The sequence below is a fragment of the Mus caroli genome, unplaced genomic scaffold (assembly GCF_978045245.1).
Source record: "Mus caroli unplaced genomic scaffold, Mus_caroli_1 scaffold_15, whole genome shotgun sequence".
Classification (NCBI taxonomy): domain Eukaryota; kingdom Metazoa; phylum Chordata; class Mammalia; order Rodentia; family Muridae; genus Mus; species Mus caroli.
The window spans coordinates 36,271,086-36,282,174 of NW_028227270.1; the positions used below are offsets into that span (position 1 = coordinate 36,271,086).

The 11,089-nt window shown below is 39.4% G+C and overlaps 1 pseudogene; it reads right to left on the minus strand.

Annotated features, from left to right (window-relative positions):
- Positions 1-884: 884 nt before the first annotated feature.
- LOC110307718 (ceramide-1-phosphate transfer protein pseudogene) lies at positions 885-1,453 on the minus strand (annotated as a pseudogene).
- Between the last annotated feature and the right edge of the window lie 9,636 nt (positions 1,454-11,089).

Below are 11,089 nucleotides of genomic sequence, written 5' to 3' on the forward strand. Positions count from 1 at the left end.
TCCATTCTATGAAGCCACAATTACTTTGATACCTAAATCTCACAAGGACCCAACCAGAAAAGAGAACTTCAGAACAATCTCACTTATGAATATCATTGCAAAAATATTCAATAAAATTCTTGCAAACGGAATCCAAGAACAAATCAAAACCATCATTCACCATGATCAAGTAGATTTCATCCCAGGGATGTAAGGTTGGTTTAATATACAAAAATCCATTAACGTAACCCACTGTGTAAACAAGCTCAAAGGAAAAAAATGACACGTTCATCTCAGATGCAGAAAAAGCACTTGACAAAATATAACACCCCTTCATTTTAAAAGTACTGGAGAGGTCCAGAATTAGAACAATACCTAAACATAATAAAAGCAATTTACTGCAAACTAACAGCCAATGTCAAATTAAATGGAGACATACTTTAGTCAATCCCACTAAAGTTAGGGACAAGGATGCCCACTCTCTCCATATCTAATCAGTATAGTACTTGAAGTGCCAGCTAGAACAGTAAGACAACACAAAGAGATCAGGGAGTTACAAATTGGCAAAGAAGCAGTAAAGGTAATACTCTCTGCAGACGATATGATAGTATACGGAAGTGACCCCAAGAATTCTACCAGAGAACTTCTCCAGCTGAGAAACAACTTCAGCAAAGCAACTTCAGGATAGAAGATTAACTCAAATAAGTCAGTAGCCTTCCCTTATACAAATGATAAACAGGCCGAGAAAGAAAATAGGGAAACAACTCCCTTCACAATAGCCACAAATAGTATTTTTTTTTTTGACCCATCCCAGAGCGCTATACCCAATCATGTAGGCATAATTTATTTATGTTAGAAATACTACATATATCACAGTTCTTAAGGAAAGAGATATGCCCCAAAGTTTACAGGATCTCTCCCAGCATCTTCACTGCTTGCTCAGAGAACGCCACATTTATGGCCTCAAGGCAGATCTCATATGAGCACAAGGCACAGAATGCCACAGTGACAACTTGACGTGCTATCCAGGAGTGATAGGCAGTCAGTGTGGCCTCATCAGAGTGTAGAGGTACAAGCATCCTCAGAGCTGGCATGCAGGCCTTCGAGGAATAGCCAGAGCCAATGCAGAGCACTATATAGGAGCAGCTTGGTCCGGCAGCCTGAGTTAGGGTGTCGGGGGACGGGAGTAGCGATCTATGATCACCAGTTTATTGCTCACCTCATAGGCTACCACGGATTGTAAGCTAGTGTAGTGTTCAGACTGTGGGCTGCTTCTCAGAAGCTCCATTATCTACAGCTTTGAGACCACATTCTTGGAAATGAATGAGAAGACAGCCTACAAGTTGTTCAGAAATCTGACAAACCCCTTCCAGGTCCAATATAGTGGTCCAGCAGCACCTCTCCCTCATCAGTTAGACACTGCTTGAAGCTGACCAGGACGATTTTAAGGTTGAATCTCTGAGCCAACCATCTTCCAACACGAGCTGAAATAGTTTCACACAGAACATGTCGTCATGCTGAGTAGCTCATTCTGTGGTTCTTCTTCTCAGGAAGAGATTGGGAAGAAGATCTCCGACAGGTTCCAGTGGTGAGGGAATGGTGGTCTCTACTCCCGCGGAGGGCCAAAGATACAGCAGAGGCCAGGGATGGGGAGGTTTGATCAAAGTTACAATTAAGCTGCTGTGGGAGATGATTCTTTGCCAGTTCGTTCTGGTGGTCTACAGAGACTTAGCTCTGATGCCTGGTTCATGTCAGGTAAGGGTCCCCATCCCCATGTGTTCTCCCAAGCTCAGAGGTTGTGGTTGAGCAGAAACCTTGAGCTGTAACCCTTATCTAATTTTTTATTATCACTCTGGCCAACTCTCTAGCAATCGAGATGGAATCCTTTCAGTTTATTTAAATAGCTTAGCACAAATATATAGCCAATTTTTTTCTGTGCTAGACTGGCTAATTCCCAGCTGTGCTACCCAAGTTACTTGCTGTTTGAATATACCTGTTTTGAATATACCTATTCTTTTTGCTTTGTCAGCCTGTCCTCAAAATGTACTTCTCTTGGCCACATGCTGATTGTTTATCTCTTATCATTTTGGCTTCCTCCTCTCTCTGTCTCTTTCCCCCCTCTCCTCTGATGATTCCTACCTGTGACTCCTAGCCTGTAATTGAAACCCTACAAAGGACACTATCGTTTGGACAAAACAACAGCCTTTGTATTCTGTTGTTTTTAATAGAATCTTAAATGTTTGATTTTTCCAATAAACACTGGGGAGGGGGGGCGCAGATGCTGGGGTGAAAGCCTGGTATCTCAGAGAGGAAGAAAAAACACTCAGTTGACCTTTCTCCACAGCTGATGTTCCAAAAGAAAAATTCCCCTTCTCCATTGTCTCAAAATGAATGTCTCTCCCTTCTATATCCTATGCATCTCTCTATCTCTCCTCCTGACTTCCTCTTATTCTCTTTGTTTTTTCCTATGTTTACTCCCTATCAACTGAGTGCTTGCTTTACCTCTTGGCCTATGGTTGATTTTATTTAATCCCATTAGCAATAAATAGGAAGAGCCACACCACAACGAGTACTAGGCTTTTCCAGCAAATAACACAAGGTTCACTGTATGATCAAATATCCCACAACTATAGTGGGAATAGATTTTTTTTTTTTTTTACAAATTCTACATCTAATAGAGGATTAATATCCAAAATATATAAAGAACTCACAAAAAGTAGATATAAAAAATAAAAATGGGGTACAGGTCTAATCAGAAAATTTCCAAAGAAGGAAACATAAATGCTTGAGAAGCACTTAAAGAAATGATCACTATTCCTACCCATCAGAGAAATGCAAATGAAAACTCCTTTGAGATTCCATCTTACACCTGTCAGAATGGCTAAGATCAAAAACACAAGTGGCAGCACATGCTGGGGAGGATGTGGAACAAGGGAAATACTCCTCTATTCCTGGTGGGAGCACAAACTTATTAAGCCACTATGGAAATCAGTATTATGGTTCCCCAGAAAGATGAGAATCAATCTTCCTCAAGATCTAGTTACAATATTCTTGGGAATATACTTAACAAATGCTCCATACTACCACAAAAGTATTGATGATTCATGTTTATTGCTGGTTTATTTATAACAGGGGAAATTGGAAACAACTGAGATGTTCTTCAACGGAAGAATGGTTACAGAAAATGGGGTGCATTTTCATAATTAATTATTTCTTATCTGCTGTAAAAGACAACATGAAAGTTGAAGGCAAATGGATAGAACTAGAAAAAGTCTTTCTGAAAAGGTAAACCACACCTAGAAAGAATAATATGGTATATACTCATTTAGTGATTATTAGCTGTTATCCAAGCTATCAGTGATATTCAAACTGCAATCTATAGACCAAGAGTGTTAAGTAAAAAAAGAGGGGTCCCGTGGCGGGAGAGGTAATGCATGGATCTCCTGGCAGAAGAAATAGAATGGATTTTAATGGTGTCCTGGGGACATGTGGGGTGGGAGTGCTGTTGAGCATCAGGCTGAGAAAAGATGGAGTGTAGGGAGAAAGCTTTGAGAGATATGGTTGGAACTGGGGGATATTTCATGGCTGGAGTGAAAACCTAGTGCGACAGAAACTTCCTGGAATCCATGAAGGACTTTTAGTAATGAAGGATACAAGTCTCAACTGGCCATCTCTCATAGCAAGGCAAGTTGTATTCAATTGAATTATTGGTCAAGGGTATACAATGGAAATTCCCAAACACCTCTGGCTGTTGCTAAGACGAAGTGTTGCTTTCTGCAAACTGAGATTGTCCTTATTGAGCACAATACCCAAACTCATTCAACATGCGAAATCCAGCTGGTTTCTTGGAGCCTACTTTCTAGTGATTTTGCTATGGGAAGGTACTCTTAAGTCTAAAAAAAAAAAAAAAAAAAAAAAAACCAAACAACAATAATAACAAAAACAACAAAACATAACCACCAACCCAGCTACAAAACCTTTGACCTACAATCAATATTTTGTCTTGCCTACAAAATATGCTAGGGCAATGCTGGCACAAAGTTTGTGGGAGTAACCAACCAATGTCCAATTTGTCTTTAGACCTATCCCATGAGATGGTATACTGAGTACCAGTATGTCTGATACTCCTTGCGTAGCCAAGAACAAAAGAGTAGATAGTTTAGAGAACTATAGTTAAGCTAAATACAACTGGTCTAAAAAGTAATAACAAAATGACTCCTTATGATATTCTGCGGTAGTAATAAGTCCGTGCCCTATTTGACTGCTGGGTGACATGTCTGCCTCACCACTAGGGTGGCTGGAGCACATCAAGAGTGCCATTGACAAGCCATGCAGAGAGGCAGAACATAGTCCATAATTGGGATCCTTAGTCTATATTTTATCAGATGGGAAACAGCAGGATCTAGGATGATTGCTGTGCTTCCTACTCTCCTGTGTACCCAGACACAGCTGGGATACCACTGCAAGTTGGGAATGGGGATCCATCGACTGTGCTTCCCCTTCATGGTGTGTATGCACCAGACAGGAAGGGGAAGGCTGAGTCCAGGATGGGGGTATAATGTGCTTTGGTTTCAAGTGAGTGCTGAGAGTACAGAGGAGCTGGGAGAAAGACCTTCTCTAGTAGATTTAGGCATGGGTATTTATGGAGAAGGCCTCTTGCAGTGACCCGTGCTTGTCCAAACCTTTATTTAATGGCAGATGTGAATGCCAATGACACCTTACTCAGTGTAAACTAGGGATTAAATACCCTTTTCTGGGAAGGAATACTCGGGGCCTATCTAGATACCGCGTTAGCATGGAGAACTCCAGACTTTTATACTTCATGACTGATTGTCATGGTCCTCTCAGGGTGTCATGGTTATGTGTTACAGAACAAGTAGAGCTTGACAGGGAGCTGGCTCCACTGTTGACATTCTCAATTCTGAGTTCTGACCCTGCTTAACCTTTCCAGTTCTTCTGTTTGGTGGCAGGGTCCACTTGCCTTACATTCAAACATCATCAGAGAACCTTCCTCCTACAGCATTACACACAAACAAATACATAGACCCACAGCCAGACCATGCACACAAGGAGAAACCTTGAAACATACATCTCTAAAAGAGATGTCTCCTTCAATTCTCATCCCTCAGAGCTCAGGGAACCCCACAGAAGAGGAGGCAGAAAGATTGTAAGAGTCAGAGAGGTAGAAGACACCAGGAGAACAGGCCCTCTGAATCAACTGAATAAAGCTCTTATGAACTCACAGTGACTGAAGCTGTGAGCACAGGATCAGCATGGGTCTGCATCAGGTTATTTGCATATATATTATAGCTTTCAGTATAGTGTTTTTATAGAACTCCTGAGTGTGTGAATATGTGGGTCTATAATTCTTGTGCCTGGTCTCGGGCAATTTTTCTTTTTCTTTTTTTAAATTTCCTTTATCCAACTTCAATAGGATGATTTTTGTTTTAACTTATTATGTTTTATTTCATTATGTTTTGTTGGCATCTCTTAAAAGCCTATTCTTTTTTTAAATGAGCGATAGAAGGGGAGTGGATCTGGATGGGAGGGAGAGAAGGTGGACATGAAAGGAGTAGAGAGAAGGGGATCTTCAAATCAGGATATAGTCTATGAAGAAAGTATACTTTTATTAAAAAAGAAAAATGGTGGTAATGATTTTCACATTTGGCATGGGATTGTAGACATTCAAGGCAATAACTATACACTCTGGAGTCATATTTGGCAGATGCCTGCCAGAAGGGAAACAAGGATCTGAGGCTTGCATTTCTGTGGGCTAAAGGAAACCTTAACATTCATATCCTTTCTCCAGTTTTTGGTCTGGCTACAGTCAAAACTACTTTCTTTCCCCTATAGCTTTTGTCCTTTCAGGTATGCTCTAATCTATCTATCTATCTATCTATCTATCTATCTATCTATCTATCTATCTATCTATCTATCTATCTATCTATCTATCTATCTTTTGTTTATCTATCCAAAATATTAAAATATTAGATGACAGCATATTAGCTTGGCTTAAAGGAACTGCTACTCGTGGAATTTCAAAAATACCACTTGACTATTCTTCCTGGGCTTGTTTGCAACTGACTTCCACTTGATAACTAACATTCCAGGAGCACACTGGCTACCCAGGAGTCAAGTGAAAATGGTTGACTAGCACTCCTGGACACATTGGCCGACCAGAGGTTTTCATTAGTTGTACACTGGTTCCATCTCTGTTCCACCCCCCAAAAATGAATATTGTAGGCTAACTGACATTATAGGCTACCCATTTGGAATATAATAGAAGAGCTATCTTCTTTTAAAATTCAGAACATAGCTGAGCCTAGAGCCAGAGATTGTAACCACAACTATGTGTGAAGCTGAGGCAAGAGACTTCCAAGTCTTACAGGCATATGGAAGAAGTTCCAGGGTAGCCTCAGAGATGTAGTTATTCCATTGTTCATACTGAGAAACAACAGAGGGTCTAGACTTGTTGCTTAGTAGTAGGGGCCTTGTATGAGGCTCTAGCTTTAATTCCTAGTACTGACTCAAACACAAACAAGCAAATGAACAATAAATAACAACAGAGCATAAATTAAGGTAGAATTAAAACCTGAATATAAAAGATAAAACTAGTGAGTATATGATAAAGTATGAAGCTGTTTCTTTGATTTAGTGTTTATATGTGAGGGCCCATATTATTATATATACACTACCTGTCTACAGGAGGCCACAGAGGCCAAAGAGGGTGGATTCCCTAGAACTTCAGTTATAGGTGATTGTGAGCTGCCATGTGGGTGCTAGGAACTGAGCTTGGGGCCTCTGCAAGATCAGTGCTCTTAATTATGTAACCATTTCTCCAGTCAGAGAGAAGTTTTAAAACTTCTCAAGAATCGTAAAACGTATGAAAATAAATACACATTTGATTACATAAAACCTTTAAAATAACAAGATATCACAGCCAAAGCAATCAACGAAGAACTTGAAAGGCAATGAAAGTTAAAGAAATAACTAAACTATTAGCAAAAAAATTTAAAACATAAAAATGAACAAATGCTATGAAGATAACAGAGAAGGAAATTCAAAATTCTTGATGGATCAAACGCACACCAATCTAACCTTCTTTATGTAAAATAAAGTCAAATAATATAAAATCATATTCTAACTATTTGGAAGAATTTAATGAACTATATTGGTGATTAGGATTCAAAGGCTAACTTGTTTTAAATGCAGTAGAGATATAAATTATTTTGAGAGAAATTGGGTCAATAAGTATTTAACTATGAGTAGCTCATACACACTGAATACCAGAACTCATTTTATTAGTCTGTGTCAATGACATAAAAGTGGTATGAAGAAAGTATGACATGGAAACATATGACTTCGTTCTCACCAATGACTCAGTTCAGAGTTTTTAAGGGCAAAATGATGAAAAATATTAAGTAGGGACTGGATTTTGAATTTTTATCTTCTTTTAGTCTAGGGCTGTGCCATTTGCCACTCTTGTGATGTAAAGCAGTAACAGTGAGTTACACCTTCCAGTGAGCCCCACGATCCTGAGGATGAACAGGGATGCTTAGCAGTGTGCTGAGAGCGGATGCTTAGCAGTGTGCTGAGAGCGGAGGCTTAGCAGTGTGCTGAGAGTGGAGGCTTAACAATGTGCTGTGCTGATGAGTTAGGATGCTTGAATGGTAAAGTGCATCAAATATGCTTCAACTTACAATATTTTCAATTTTGGGGACTCTATCATTTATCTACTGTTTACTAATCATGATCTCAAATTACTTATGACAAAAATCAGGCAATATTAATCACTAAGAATGAAGAATTTTATATACTTATATTACTGAATAATACAGAGATATTATAAGGGGGTTGAGGTAATAGTTTAGTTAATAGAGTTCATGAAGACTTAAATTTGGATCCCTTATACCTAAATAAAAGCTAAGTGTGGTATTGTGTATCTGTACTGTGGCACTGAGGGAGTGGAAGCAGAAAGATCCAGGGTTATCATTGATCAGACAGGCTAGATGAATCAATTAGCTCTAGGTTTAGTGAGAGGCCAAGTCTCACAAAAGAGTGTAGGGTGTCATCAAGGAAGATACCTGATACCAACCTGGGCCTTCATACACATTCGTACACACATGCATGTACACTTACACACACACACACACACACACACACACACACACACACACACCCCACAGGGGCACATCTGTATGAACACATGTATATACCACTTGAACACAGACAAGTAACACATACATAATACTTAAATCTGTACTGATTGACAATGAATTCCGTGATATAAATGGATAAGCAGATTGAAGAGTACATGTGTCATTTTCATCATCATATAAAATACAATATATACATTATATACATCTATAAAGACAAGTGTTTACTGAGTGGACAGTATTTAAGTACTCACTTCTTTGCGTAGTCTTCAGCCAATTTTTAAACATTATCATCTTTTCTAAAATTATAAATGTAATTTTTAGAAAACATGCTAAGAATTTAAGCAACATAGATGAGCAGGAGTTGACATGTAAATATCTTCTTTCTATACCTTCTGATGCAGCTATTATGGGATTGGTGTACCTTCTTCCAGAATATTTTACAGAAACACAAACTTGTTTGATTTCTTTTTTTTTAATTTTTAATATTTTTATTGCATATTTTCCTCAGTTACATTTCCAATGCTATCCCAAAAGTCCCCCATAGCGCCCCCCACTTCCCTACCCACCCATTCCCATTCTTTTGGCCCTGGCATTCCCCTATATTGGGGCATTTAAAGTTTGCAAGTCCCATGGGCCTCTCTTTCCAGTGATGGCCGACTAGGCCGTCTTTCGATACATATGCAGCTAGAGACAAGAGCTCCGGGGTTCTGGTTAGTACATCATGTTGTTCCAACAATAGGGTTGCAGATCCCTTTAGCTCCTTGGGTACTTTCTCTAGCTTCTCCATTGGGAGCCCTGTGATACATCCAATAGCTGACTGTGAACATCCACTCCTGTGTTTGCTAGGCCCCGGCATCGTCTCACAAGAGACAGCTATATTTGGGTCCTTTCAGCAAAATCTTGCTAGTGTATGCGATGGTGTCAGCGTTTAGAAGCTGCTTATGGGATGGATCCCTGGATACGGCAGTCTCTAAATGGTCCATCCTTTCATCACAGCTACGAACTTTGTCTCTGTAACTCCTTCCATGGGTGTTTTGTTCCCAATCTAAGAAGGGGCACAGTGTCCACACTTTGGTCTTCATTCTTCTTGAGTTTCATGCGTTTAGTAAATTGTATCTTATATCTTGGGTATCCTAAGTTTTGGGCTAATATCCACTTATCAGTGAATACATATTGTGTGAGTTCTTTTGTATTGTGTTACTTCACTCAAGATGATGCCCTCCAGGTCCATCCATTTGGCTAGGAATTTCATAAATTCATTCTTTTTAATAGCTGAGTAGTACTCCATTGTGTAAATGTACCATAATTTCTGTATCCATTCCTCTGTTGAGGGACATCTGGGTTCTTTCCAGCTTCTGGCTATTATAAATAGGACTGCTATGAACATAGTGGAGCATGTGTCCTTTTTACCGGTTGGGACATCTTCTGGATATATGCCCAGGAGAGTTATTGCTGGATCCTCCGGTAGTACTATGTCCAATTTTCTGAGGAACCGCCAGACTGATTTCCAGAGTGGTTGTACAAGCTTGCAATCCCACCAACAATGGAGGAGTGTTCCTCTTTCTCCACATCCTCGCCAGCATCTGCTGTCACCTGAATTTTTGATCTTAGCCATTCTGACTGGTGTGAGGTGGAATCTCAGGGTTGTTTTGATTTGCATTTCCCTGATGATTAAGGATGTTGAACATTTTTTCAGGTGCTTCTCTGCCATTCGGTATTCCTCAGGTGAGAATTCTTTGTTCAGTTCTGAGCCCCATTTTTAATGGGGTTATTTGACTTTCTGGAGTCCACCTTCTTGAGTTCTTTATATATATTGGATATTAGTCCCTTATCTGATTTAGGATAGGTGAAGATCCTTTCCCAATCTGTTGGTGGTTTTTTTGTCTTATTGATGGTGTCTTTAGCCTTGCAGAAGCTTTGCAGTTTCATGAGGTCCCACTTGTCAATTCTCGATCTTACAGCACAAGCCATTACTGTTCTATTCAAGAATTTTTCCCCTGTGCCCATATCTTCAAGGCTTTTCCCCACTTTCTCCTCTATAAGTTTCAGTGTCTCTGGTTTTATGTGAAGTTCCTTGATCCACTTAGACTTGACCTTAGTACAAGGAGATAGGAATGGATCGATTTGCATTCTTCTACATGTTAACAACCAGTTGTGCCAGCACCATTTGTTGAAAATGCTGTCTTTCTTCCACTGGATGTTTTTAGCTCCCTTGTCGAAGATCAAGTGACCGTAGGTGTGTGGGTTCATTTCTGGGTCTTCAATTCTATTCCATTGGTCTACTTGTCTGTCACTATACCAGTACCATGCAGTTTTTATCACAATTGCTCTGTAGTAGAGCTTTAGGTCCGGCATGGTGATTCCACCAGAGGTTCTTTTATCCTTGAGAAGAGTTTTTGCTATCCTAGGTTTTTTGTTATTCCAGATGAATTTGCAGATTGCACTTTCTAATTTGTTGAAGAATTGATTTGGAATTTTGATGGGGATTGCATTGAATCTGTAGATTGCTTTTGGCAAGATAGCCATTTTTACAATGTTGATCCTGCCAATCCATGAGCATGGGAGATCTTTCCATCTTCTGAGATCTTCTATAATTTCTTTCTTCAGAGACTTGAACTTTTTATTATACAGATCTTTCACTTCCTTAGTTAGAGTCACGCCAAGATATTTTATATTATTTGTGACTATTGAGAAGGGTGTTGTTTCCCTAATTTCTTTCTCAGCCTGTTTATTCTTTGTGTAGAGAAAGGCCATTGATTTGTTTGAGTTAATTTTATATCCAGCTACTTCACCGAAGCTGTTTATCAGGCTTAGGAGTTCTCTGGTGGAATTTTTAGGGTCACTTATATATACTATCATATCATCTGCAAAAAGTGATATTTTGACTTCATCTTTTCCAATTTGTATCCCTTTGATCTCCTTTTGTTGTCGAATTGCTCTGGCTAGGACTT